The 13,183-nt window shown below is 36.2% G+C and overlaps 2 long non-coding RNA genes across 2 annotated transcripts; both read left to right on the top strand.

Annotated features, from left to right (window-relative positions):
- Positions 1-1,201: 1,201 nt before the first annotated feature.
- On the top strand, positions 1,202-2,980 carry LOC128556763 (uncharacterized). The gene is made up of 2 exons (XR_008370823.1): positions 1,202-2,003; positions 2,786-2,980. It is a non-coding gene; the product is annotated as an uncharacterized LOC128556763 (long non-coding RNA).
- Positions 2,981-6,697: 3,717 nt separating this feature from the next.
- Positions 6,698-12,728, top strand: LOC128556762 (uncharacterized). Its single transcript, XR_008370822.1, has 3 exons — positions 6,698-6,954; positions 10,733-10,882; positions 11,904-12,728. It is a non-coding gene; the product is annotated as an uncharacterized LOC128556762 (long non-coding RNA).
- Positions 12,729-13,183: the final 455 nt, after the last annotated feature.

Raw genomic sequence — 13,183 nt, 5'->3', positions numbered from 1 at the left:
TAATGCAATATAAGATAAAGACTTGAAACTTAAAATGTAAACTTAAAATGTATCTTTATCATCATCATCTGCACGTGTGGTAACAATCCCTATAACACTGATTTGTATTTTTGACTATAAATTATGCCCCTTTTACACTTAAATTTTTTACAGGCTTTGTTTTATCATCATCATCTGCATGTGTTGTAACAATCCTTATAACTCAGATTTGTGTATTTGATGGAATTATGCCCCTTGGTGTATCTTCCTTTTGAAGTAGGTCTCTTATTCAGACATATATTCATTTTACTGTCAAATCCCCGAATAGTGGAGTGCGCTGTCTTATGGACAGCTCTTGTTTGTTGATCACTACTACAATCGATCCTACCGATCCCTGTACTGTAACATGCGCTGTACAGAATGAGGTACATACTATCAAATTAAAAAATGTGTACTTCTGGCACGTGCAAAGAGCGTCTGACCATGAATTGTTTGAAAGAATACGTTTTTTCCTTGTGCCTAGTAAGTGTCAACATTACTTGTATGAACCACATCTTCTTGCACAGTAGTACAAATATGGGCAGTTCTGTCTTTATTCCAAAATGTACCTTTAAATTGATAGGGAACAAATCTTGAGCGAAGCGATAAAAATCGGGATCGATCCATTTTCGTTAACATGCGATATACCGAATGATATATTTACTGTCGACTTGAAAATTGTGTCCTACAGTCCGTGCCATAATCAGACAGTTCTTTTTAAATGTTATGTTTGATCGATTCCCAGTTGAGGCAGTCCTTTTTTCATATAATTATGACATGATTGTTTTCTTTTCTAAAGGTCAAGTAACACTTGGGATTAACTTACAGCATGTTACCATATATTTTTCTATGAAATTTTAGTTGTCTCTTCATAGAAAACAGTTAAAGACCTGCTCCGCTACTATTCAAATTCTTTTGTGTGTATGCAACCCATGATTACAATAGGTAACAACTGTAACGGCTACGTGCCACACTTTAGCACGCAATACCACAGGTATTTAATCGGTGTATCCAGGACGTTTCACGAAATAACCTATATAAATCATTATCAACAATATCAACTGGTAATTTTTCGGCAAAGGCCGATTCTGATTTTACCAATTTTATCAAACTTTTATCAAATTTTATCAATCTTAACAAAATTTTAAACAATTTAAAGATATTTTTAACAGTAAAAGAACAGAGAAAATAAAATCATAATAAAGTAAATATCAAATTACATTTTATGTTAGTATTATATGTAGTAGGGACCTATAGTGGCATAAACAACGCCCGGACCGAGAAAGCATGTACTAGAAAGACGCCACCATAGGAAAATCCAGTAGTGATGATGATCCGGAAACACACAGACGTCTACACACAATGGTAAACAAACAACAGGTAAACAGGTAAATTTTAAGTAAGAATTTTTACGCGTAATTTAGGCGACGGGTACACAGGATTCGCGTGTAAAACATTTATTTATACATAGATTATCTTGAAATACTCAGTATCGTTAAAGAACACATATAGCTAGATCGATAGATCATTTTTAGTAAAATAATAACAATAAAATAAGCAAAATCACAGAGAAACGGTCGAATTTTGATAAAATTAACCGCAAAATTTCATACAGCGCGATCGTAAATATCATTTTTATACAATATGTAAAGTAATTAATACCGATATAAACATAAAATATAGACTTTGGGCAATAAAGTGCAAAAAACAGATCTGAAAAACATTAAAAAATGACAAAATGACAGCATTTTTAAAACACAGTGTAAAACGGTATCGGTAAATTACATTCAAAGACTCTAGAATATAGATTAAACATATTTGTCGATATGACACATTTATGCAGTAGGCGTGGCGTGTAATCTATAAATAACCTGTGTACTGTCAACAATCGGACGTATATTATAAATGTTATCACTGTATGCTGTCACGTGACCTGGTGTACGGCGAGAAAAATGCAAGATGGTGGACGTGGATATTGGGGAAAGGTAGGCTCCTCGTTTGTTCATTGATTTCTCTGTTAATATTTCCTTTAAGGGAGAATGTTTTGTCCTATAACACGGCACTGACATTTGTCTTTCATCGGTTGTATACCATTACCTCCGACAACGGCTTAAATTTCTAGACTTTGCTCCTGAATGCAACAAAAACAACGGAAAATAAATTTAAGCGAGGAGAGACTCGGTTTTTCGAATTTTCCATCCCTTTCATCCACGATTTCTGCCAAATTATGAAGTACAAATAGGCTATGTACATTATCATTAATCAAGCAATTTCATATTGGCCTTATTATTTGTTCAAGGGTTGTCGTATTGGCCCGAGGCCGTACGCGGTGGAGTTACATCCGTTAACTGGTTCTTGTTTTTACTATGTAATATTTAGTAGATGATATTGTTCGATATTCAGTTTTGCTTTAAGTTTTGTGCAAGAATATGTCTAATGTTAAGCGAACATAAAATGTAAAAGTGCAACATATTAGAAATGGCGGGATCATCATAATGATATAGAACGTTCTAAAGTTATTCTGTGTTGAGGTTCTAATGTCTTTTTATGACGGATAAGACTGCAGGTAAGACACAGAACCACTTGTCGCCAGCAAGCTAAGGGTTAATAAATAACCTTTAACCTAGTCTGTTTTTAAATATACAGAACTATCTCCAGTTGTAGTACAGAATTACTAATAGTTACAAGAATCGAACAGTTATTGTTATGCCACATTGACATCGACTTGTTTTTAAATTCAATAGTTGTATTTCATTTTATTTTGCAGACGAAATGCTTACAAGTATGAACGACCCAAAGTTCAGGAAATATATTAAGAAACTGACCAGCGACAAATATGGTGTGGATTTAAACAGGAAAAAACAAGACAAAGCACCCGAGGAAGCTTCATTTAGAAAACTAAACGTTGAATAACAGTATAGATTCCATTCTTTTTTCAGAAATAAAGAATTCTGAATTGTGATATTCCTTTCACATTTTTTTACCGCCAAAACAAAAATATTTACTTGTATGAGGGTCACTCAATAGTTTTCTGACCATTGATATATTTTTGTTACAGTCTTTGGTAAATATTTGAATTGTCACCAGATTGCTTCTTTCAACGGTTCTTGTTGCATAATAACGAACCTGACTATGTGGTTTTCAAAGGTCCTCATGGGAGCCCGTATAATTTGGGGAGTATAGGTTTGCTCCTCGTCCATCTATCAGACCGTGCGTTCGTCCTTTACATGCCCGGTCTATAACGCTACCATTAACCAAATTTCACCCTTTATAAGGCGACGTGTCGCGCAAACATCCCTAGTTTAATGGTCAAGGTCAACATTATTAGTGACCGATCCATAGCGTTGGCATCGGACAATTTTTTGTCACAGATGTTCCCCGTATCAGTAAAATATATAAGAATATAGTTTGGAAGCACAGAAACCCAGGGAAATGATAGCAGGGTCAGTTAGACTGTGTGTTCATGAGGGATGAACCAACTTGTCGCGTGTAAGACCCAGGCACCTAGTTCAAAGAACAACGCCCAACTTGCAGGTCGTAGAATATTAAGTTTTGATTTGGCTCACCTGAACTTTTGTAAAGGTGGATGGTCCGTCGTCCATCGCCTGTGTCCTGCGTCAACATCTTTACTTTAATATATTTTCCTCTGAAACTACAGGTCAAAATTACACAACACGTAGTCAGCAGCCTACTGGCAGGGACCTGTATCAATTTTGTTCAAATTGTTCACCTTAGCCCCTTTTAGGGGCCACAAGAACTAAAAATATCAAAATCTTTAAAGAACTTCTTCTCATGAACCGCTTTATGGATCTTCATCAGATTTGCTCTGTAGCATCATTACATCATTATAAGGTTCTCTCCCAAATTTGTGGGGGCATTTGGCCTCTTTTAGGGGCCGCTAGAGCCAAAATTAGAAATATCTTTAAACAACTTCTTCTCGTGAATCGCTAGAAAGTATTTTAGCATCATTATAAGGTCCTGCCCAATTTTGTTCAAATGGGGGCACTTGTCCCCTTTTTTGGGCCGCTAGAACTAAAAATAGAAACGCCTTTAAAATACCTCTTCTCATGAACTACTTGATGGATTTTCATCAAACTTGGTCTGGAGTTTTATTATAAGGTCCTCTTCAAAATTTGTACAAACCGGGCAGTCGGCCCCTTAAAGGGGTCACTAGAACTAAAAATAGAAATGCAATTAAAAGACTTCTTCTCCTGAACCGCTTGATGATCTCGTCAAACTTGGTCTGCAGCAACATTGGTAGGGCCTCTGCTAAATTTATACAAACGGGGGCAGTCTGTCCTTTTTAGGAGCTAAAAATAAAAGAAAGACCCTTTAAACAACCTTTTCTCATGAACTGCTAAATGGATCTTCATCAAATCTTGATTCGTAGTATAAGTATAAGGTCCTTCACTTTTAGTTTCAATTGGGAGCACTTGGCCCCTTGTAGGGGCGGCTAGAGCTAAAATTAGAAATACCTTTAAACCATTTCTTGTAATGAATGACTGGGTGGATTTTCGTCAGACTTGGTATGTAGGCTCATTATAAGGTCCCTTCTTAACTTTATTCAAATGAGGACAGTTGGTCCTTTTAGGGATTGCTTGGGCTAAAAAAGAAAAATAAGTTTTCATGACTACTTTTCATGATGGATAGATCTTCATTAAACGTGTTAGTATCATTATAAGGTCATAAATTTGTTCCATTTGGGGGGCGGGGTGCTTGTTCCCTTTTAGGGGCCACTAGAGCTTAAAGTAGAAATGCCTTTAAATGACCTTTTCTTATGAACCAATTGATCTTTCAACTACACCACGAAGGCACAATTTCGACCGAATTACGATGAAATGCTACATTATAACCTAAAGCCTTATTAGAGAAATGAATTCAACGACCCGTTATACCCGAAAACACGCGTAAATTCGTAAAAATACTGCAAACCGAGTGAAATAAAGGCAAGAAAACGTATGATCAAATGTTGGTGTCAGCAGAACATCTTATCATCAAAACTTGGTGTCAGTAAGAACCTTCCCTGCGAATCATGTGGTGTCAGACAGAACAGTTTTGGTCTAATATGCATGGCCTGAGACAGCTCCATAAGTAGCACAAACAAAAACTACACTCATTTCTATTTTAACATCAATAAACACAAAATTATCATTCCATATCAAAACAACACACAAAAAAGTGGAGTTATATAATAAAAGAGTTACAAGCTAAACTTTGTAAAAAAAAAGCTAGTGTGCGACCCATTGTCGAAAATAGTTACTTTTACATGTTTTAACATTTTATGATATGAGGATTTGCTTTATTTTACCAGAAATATTTGATTACAGCATGTCAGACGGCTGCTCTCCTATGTATGTAGGCCTATAATCAGCATGAAAATAGTATATCGAATCCTATATCTGATACAAAATTACGGTTTTTTACACTAATTAATTTAGGTGAATCTTGAAACAAATTCCACCAGTTTAGACATCAGTCTCCACATCCCATTCATGCGAGATTACGACTTTGAGAGAAAAGCCTGTTCTATACGTATAATGCTGAGCATATTAAGAGAGCAACTGGTACCAACTTTCACATCCTTGGTACGTGAACGGGGATTGAATCCACGACCTTCTGCACCGGAGGCGGACGCTCTACCATTAGACAAAATTATTTCACTGAAAGTGGAATCCGTGCCATGAGAACCTGAAGTGGTAGAGCGTTTGCCTCCGGATTGAGAGCTCCGGAGTTTGAGCCCCACCGGACAGAGAGACACAGAGACAGAGAGGTCACAGTTTGGCAGAGTAGCTGGTCCAGCGAAGAGACTTTATTCCTGAAAGTAGATCTTCAGATGACGATAAAGCATTGCAGCTGGTCCGACGCAGCGAATTTATTCTTGAGAGAGTGTCTTCACAGCTGCTGGTGCCATGCAAAGAATTTATTCCATGGCGGGAAATTCAAGCAAATCACGTGACGATGGTACAACCATGTGATCCTAAAATGGTGACACGCTTGGCAACGCCTGGTAGATCAATCTACATAATCTACAGACGTACTGGTTGGGAACCAGTATCCGGACAAGACCTGTTTCCGGACACATGTAATAACCGCTTTATTTCGGCGTTATTCAATGGATCATTTGGATGTTTGTTCTTCATGTCTACAACAAACCACTATATTACAAGTCTGTACGATGTTAGGTTTTGTGTAATGATGATACCTCACCTGTGTGTACAAAATTTCCAATATATATATATATATATATATATATATATATATATATATATATATATATATATATATATATATATATATATATATAGGGAAAAGTGACCACGCCCCCTGGCGGCCATATTTTCTAACGAATCGCTTTAATTTTACAATTTGAACAATCTTGGTAGAGGGTGACATAAGTACCATTTTTGCGGAATTATTTCAAGATCGGACCATCGGTTTAGGAGGAGATGTCGTTTAAAGATTTGTCTATTTTTTAGTTCTGGCGGCCCGTTCGTGCAACGAAGCGGAACCGTTTGAATAATGTTGGTAGAGGACCATCGAAGGAACATCCATGCCAAGTTTCATCATAATCCATTCAGTGGTTTTGGAGGAGATGTCTTTTAAACGGACGGACGGACGGACGAACGCACGCACGCACGTACGCACGCACGACGGACACAGCGTGATCACAATAGCTCACCATGAGCATTGCTCAGGTGAGCTAACAAAAACAAAAATGAAAATATTCAGTTAATATAGGTTATGCGGCTGATGTTACCAATTGTTGCCTGAGGTCTTAATCGAATTACTCAGGTATGGTGAGTTATATGATTGTATCTTTTTCACAGCGGCACGTGACATCCATTGATTTCGAAATGTTTTACTCCAGCTCTTATATTTACTTTTTTCGCTGCAGGAATTAGATAGGGATTAGAATTATTATGGCAACCGAAGCAGGTATGATTGATTTATTTTCTGTCCTTCTGACGGTTTAGTTTAATCATATTTATTTTGTTCTTTATATATTTACAGTATAAATAATTACAAAACAGAGCATATACACAACACAAAGAAATAAAGCAAAAAAGATTAATGAATGCTCTCACCAAGATAGAGTCTTTTATTAGCATGTCAACGGAGAGATCTGATGAGATTCTTACCTAGCACTTTGGATTAAGAAAGGTCTATGACCGATGGGTGCCTCACATATTAACCGAGGAGCCAAAGGCCAAGATCAAATGTCTATTCTCAAATTTAGATGATCGCAGAATGTCATTGCTCCTAACAGGAGATGTGACTTGGATACACTTTATGAACTACAGCGTCACGTTGACAGCAGAGTGCCAATTAACCAATAATTGTTAAAAGAACTTAGTAATCCATCTTCTTTAACTCAAGGAGTACTGATGTACAAAGTCCTTCACCGTCACGAAAGTCAGTCACTTGAAAATTTTATAGAGACAAAGTACTGAAATCTGTTAAACGAAAATACAAAAAAGTCAAGGTCGAATACTTTGAAGGGAAGTCTGTACACAGCCGGTGTACAATATATTCCTGCACGATTATCATTAATTTTAGAACGGCCCTTGTATACTGGTATTGTAGAGGACGAATTCGGGGAGCATACATCAGTTTGTTGCCTATAAAGATAAACTGTCAAAATAAACTCCTTGGTGCACCTGATGGAAAACCCCTTATGAGTGAGGAGTTTTGTGTATTTCTGTCATCATAACTATTTTGTAAGCTCTCTTAAGAACTTGTGATCGTTCTGTTACACAACATCCTGAATTTAAACTCTTATTGACTCTTTTTTTCCACATACAACCTTAATTACTTGCTTAATTACTAGAGTTTTTCCATAGTACATGTATATATAGATATTATAACATTTCAAATATTGTGTTCTTATGCTGTTTCTTGAACAAAATATTTTCAAAGGTAACATGTAACGTTAATTCTAGATAGTCATCAAAGCTGTAAAAGTTATATGGAAATTACTTTCTTTGATTATTATTGACAAAATCTATTCAGATTTTGCGTTTAACGTCACTCCGGCACAATTATAGGTCATATGGCGACCTCCCGGGTTTTGATGTGAGAGGAAGATCCCAGGTGACCCTCCGTGCATTATTTCATCACGGGCGGGCACCTGGGTAGAATCACAGACCTTCCGTAAGCCGGCTGGATGGCTTCCTCACATGAAGAGTTCAATGCCCCGAGTGATGCTCGAACGCCAATCATTGAGGGGCAAGAGATTTGAAGTCAGAGACCTTAACCACTTGACCACGGAGGCCCCAAAAATCTACTCAATGTGAGAAGTCACATTAATTGAGATGATATAGCTGTTGTTAAAATCTAAGAAGAATAAACTTTGAGAATGATGTCCTATCAATTTGATGTAGTGCACAGCTTCTGAATACATGTATGCTTAAATCCTTAAATAATTATTTTTAACTTGAATAGGGTTAGAACTGGACTTTTTAAGCTTATAGAAACCAAAGACTGCGATTTTAACAGGATTTGGAAAATGAAAAATCGTACTTAACTTCTTTCTAACGTTTAACAACTGATTAAATATACATTGACTCATAACGTTTCGCACTTTTACAAGATGTTGCCTAAGGCCTTAATCTAATTACTCAGGTATGATAATTGTATCTTTTTTCCCAGCGGCACGTCGCGTGCCATTGATCTGGAAACCGTTTGCTGTAGTTATCATATTTTTTCTGTGTTATGACTGAACCTAGTACGTTTCATATCAGGAATATATACTAGGGAACTTGAATATTATGGCACCCGAAACAGGTTTGACTCACTTTCACTCAGTTCATTTTAGTTTAAAAGAGACATGATTTCAAATGTATGTTAGTTCATAAGATTTAGCAGGAGGTGGTTTCCAAATTATTTTAAGTGTTAGAACTTTTTGCATTTTTCCATCAATAACAGTATGTTCTATCGAAAACATCCAAATCTTTTTTTTTTCATTCTTTTTCTTCCTCTCCTTTACTTCACTTTTTATACTCTCCTTCTCCTTTTTGTTACATCTTTCCAATAATATAGACATTTATAATATTAAAATGAATACTGAAGATTAATTAAGAATAATGAATGTAGGTTTACTTCTTTTTCAATACTGGAAAGAAAGAACTGTCACTGATGTATTTGTTGTAAATGTACTGTACTTATTGGAAAATAAAAAGATATATAACAAAAAGAACTTCTTCAGTCGCCTGTTTTGGGAAACGGACGTATTATATGATGTCGCGTGCGTCTGCCCGTCTGTCTGTCCGTAATATTTCGTGTACGGAGCATAACTCAATAACCATTTATTGTATTACTAGTAACTTTAAACTTGAGATGATTTGTAGAGAGCACGAACCAGATCTGTCGGTCAAATGTCAGGGTCACAAATCGAGCTAATACTTCATTTTTTCCCCTCATATTTCGTGTCTGGAGCATAACTTAATAAATATTTGTGTTATTGACGTTAACTTTGGCACATCTGTAGGTGTCAATAAGACAATAAGTAAAACGTATGAAGGTGGTCGGTAGGTCAATAGTCAAGGTACTACTAGTAAATAGAGCTCAAAGGTCAAATTTATCCTTCGTATTTCGGGCATGTAACTTATCTTGATTTCCAACTTGGCTTATAGGTAGGTTTGTCCTTTGTATTTTGTGTCCGGAGCACAACTTCAAAGCTATTCAAGGTATTGAATTTAACTTGGCATATAGGTGGGTGGTGATGAGACAACTTAAGGAGACTGACAACAATCCACATTACGCCCACACGCTCCGCCCCCGTCTCACACACAGCTTATTCCCCCCTCCCCTTTCCCCAAAACAATAATTTCACTTTTAGTGTATAGTGCATTGGTATTCCATTACCGTCGCTGAACAAAACCCAAAACCCCTACCCAACACAACACTACACCCCAATCCGATACACCCCAATCCGATACACACACTAAATAAATTTCTTTAAATTTTATTTTTTCCTCCTCTGATTTAGCAGAACTACGGACTTGCATTACACCACTTTGTGGGGCTCTTGTGGATATATGAAATAGAAATAAACTTTATTAAACGCATGTATGAGATTTTTGCACATTTTATATGGAAACAAAGAAGGGAAAAAATGACGAAATGATGGCATCAAACTTCATGCGAAGAACGAATCAAAAATTAAGATAAAATTTAATTAAAAAAAACCTTGTGATGAATCAAATGTTGAACTTTGGTAATATGTTTGCACCTAAGGTTTCTTATTTTTAGTAATTTTGTTATTAAGTAAAATGTGTACATGCCCTTCTTATTTCTATATAGAAAATCTGACCGCTATCGATTATTGGCAGGAGGAATATTCTTCGGTATGATTACCTTCTTTTACCCCCCCCCACCCCCTCCACACACACACATAAAAAATCAACTAAAATCTTCTATCGACGTTTATGAATACACAAGACAATCAAATTACTTTTAGTACACTGATTATTTTCATGTTTGTCCATTTATTTCATCAACAATATGTAAATGTCTAATTAGAATATCTGCGGTGTATTTTATTACTTTTATTAAACATGTGCATGCAATCTGTCAAATAATATATGTTTGTGTGTATTAATATACACATTTGTCATGAATAATTCACGTTTAAAAGTAGGTGAATTTGAACTATTGTTTATACTTTTCAACATTTCATTATTCAAAAGACTATTGAATACATGTTTGTCCTTAGGTGATTCAGCTTTCGTCAGCATACTCGATGAATACAGCCGGAAGAAAGCAAAAGATGAACTGAACGAACAAAATGAAAAGGACCGAGAAATAGCAGTACAAACACTTAGAAAATGGGTCATAGAAACGAACTGATTAAAATCACCTACAGGTATTGTATTCATTACATGATTTAGACACAAGATTGAATTATTTTTCAAGAATCTACGTTTGTTTGCATAGTAGGGTTTTAAGTTGCATCGAAACAATGCAGTTTATAAGGTGCCACTAGCTTCACTGGCGGAGGAACACTCCATATACCCGTCTTGTCATTATCTCAGACACATGTTTGTACCTGAGCAGAACCACTGATCCTCTGCAATCCTACTGGATGACATTAATACATGACAAAATAATTAGAGATTGAATCCAAGGACGTAAATGGCAATTGAAAAAAAGTCAGCGACCTTGACAAATCGGGCACGAAGGCTCTGATTTTACGTAGTACACATTATTGATTACGAGCTTAGTTGTTTTCAACACCATGTTGCCAAATCTAGAATTCATCTTATTTTAGTTTTTATACTAATTTGTTTTAGCTCGATTGTGATCAAAGTTTCAAGCTTATTGGAACCACTCTCGAGTCCGCTTCCTGGAAAAACCAGTATTGGTGTCATATTTTCAGCATTCTTAATACAGTACTCAAACTTAATATTCAACGAATCGATCTTTTCTCTTCATTCCGAGGTAAAAATTAAACCGGTTGAGTGTAGTGAAGTGCAATTCTGGGAGGTCTGCAACAAAGAAATAGTAAAAAAGATTTTAAACAATCATTATCTAAACAGTATGGTGTCTGATTTCTGCCATTTCGTGTGTTCGTGTCGGCGATGCGAAATGTCTTGGACATTTCTACCCGCCGGCACGAACAAATATGCATTATTTCGATCTTTCGTGTTTTCGTTACTTCGACATTTCGCCTCGCTGATACGAACACTTGAAATGGCAGAAATCAGCCACCATAAAACAGTCAGTCAGTCCGACGTTCCCCGTATATAATTATGACTAATTCCTTCTGAAAAAAGGTCAAGAGAATTGTCATAAGAATTTATACATGAATAGAAGACAATATGCATAATATGTACGTTGAAGTCATATGCTCCGAAATAGAAAACAGTTTTTTTTTTTAATTTTAGATTTTGGTTTTCTTCTCCGATTTTTACGGACGAGAAAGTTCAGTCAACTTGGAGCACGACAAATGATAGAAAACTACTTCGCACTGAAGACAAACGTTCCGGATTACTACCGAAATCTTGACCCTGCCGACCCAATTGTACAAGCCATTATAAAATCAGGGTAAAACTGTCGTAGTAGTTTTTAACATTTAACATGTTTTCTAGTAAATTATTGAAATAACCCAGTGAAATATATCTGGTAAATTCACAGCGAAATATAACTCTAGAATATGTACATTTAGTTAAAACCGTTAAAAAGATTAACTAAACAGAAAATGGTGTGTTATGCATGCATGTTTAAAGTTATGTATCTGTCACACTTGAACACCAGTTCTTCCGAAAGATATTCCGATCTTGCACAGTTCTAAACAAATATTTACCGTGTCTAATGCTTATATTGTTAATCCAAAGTTTCCTATGTGTCTAGTAAGCACTTAACAATATGAATGTATTGGAATCCCCGCCAGGTGTATAAGGGTTTTCGTTCCATCCATCTATCATTTCCGCAAAGAAAAGGTCAAGATATTTTTCATTACAAATGGTACACGGAAAGAGGGAAATATGCATAAAATATGCGTCGAAAATATATGCTAACCCTGACAACAAATTCTTACAAAATATTCAAAACCCGTGAATCCTGCAATACCTAAAAGAGATATAAGACCCTGATTAATAGTTGAAAATACGAATACTTACATATACATCGTCACACTAGGCCATCAAATTTCTAAGTCTAAATTTCTAAGTGCCGGTGTAATGAAGTATTTCGACCCCCATAGAATAATGACCCCCGGTCATAATTCTGTAGAAAAAGTGACCCTCGGTCATAGTATTATGACCTCCAGATCATAGTACTATGACTCCCCCACGTGAAGTAAACTGAACCTCACGAAGAATATTGACTCCCATAAAAAAACGACACCCGGTCATTTGATCTAATTTAGTGATAACTCATGTATCTAAGGCCTAATTGCTGCATTTTATGCCCCCACTCGGGGGAGGGGGGCATATAGATTTGCCCTTGTCCGTCCGTCCGCCTGTCCTTCCGTTTGACCATTAGCCCCAGATACCATCACTTGACACAGAAATCAGAGCATTCTGCAACGGGAAAAGGGATTCTATTTCTAGACGCTGTATCTTGGTGTATACATTTTTTTCAGGAAAATAACAATTCACAATACGTTCACAAAACACACAAGTGTCAATAATCCCTGCAAACTTCGGTATGAAGTAATTCTTCA

Source organism: Mercenaria mercenaria, chromosome 4, assembly GCF_021730395.1.
Source record: "Mercenaria mercenaria strain notata chromosome 4, MADL_Memer_1, whole genome shotgun sequence".
NCBI lineage: Eukaryota > Metazoa > Mollusca > Bivalvia > Venerida > Veneridae > Mercenaria > Mercenaria mercenaria.
The sequence above is the reverse complement of the archived record's forward strand: the minus strand, read 5'-3'. Positions and strand labels throughout refer to the sequence as shown.